This window comes from Orycteropus afer, unplaced genomic scaffold (genome assembly GCF_000298275.1).
Source record: "Orycteropus afer afer isolate SDZICR_OR568_19922 unplaced genomic scaffold, OryAfe1.0 scaffold00719, whole genome shotgun sequence".
NCBI lineage: Eukaryota > Metazoa > Chordata > Mammalia > Tubulidentata > Orycteropodidae > Orycteropus > Orycteropus afer.
In genome coordinates, this window is record NW_006922306.1 from 330,267 (window position 1) to 330,771 (window position 505).

Below are 505 nucleotides of genomic sequence, written 5' to 3' on the forward strand. Positions count from 1 at the left end.
CAGACCTAACAAAAGAAAAGAAGGAGAAGACCCAAATCACAAGAATTGTAAACGAAAATGGTGTCATCACAACAGAACCAACTGAGATAAAAAAGATACTGACAGAATATTATGAAAAACTGTACACCAATAGAGATGAGAATCTAGAACAGATGGACAAGTTTCTAGAATCACAAGACTTACCTAACTTTTCCTACTCAGAAATAGAAAACATGAACAGACCCATAACAAGGGGAAAATTTGAACAGTTCATAAAAAAAACTTCCCACAAAGAAAAGTCCTGGCCCTGATGGCAAATCTTCAAATATGCTACTCAAGCTATTCCAGAACATAGAAAAAGATGGAGTACTCCCAAACTCATTTTATGAAGCATGCATAACACTAATACCAAAACCAAGGAAAGACAACTCTAGAAAGGAAAACGACAGACCAATATCACTCATGAACATAGATGCAAAAATCTTTAACAAAATCCTAGCCAACAGAATCCAACAACATATCAAAA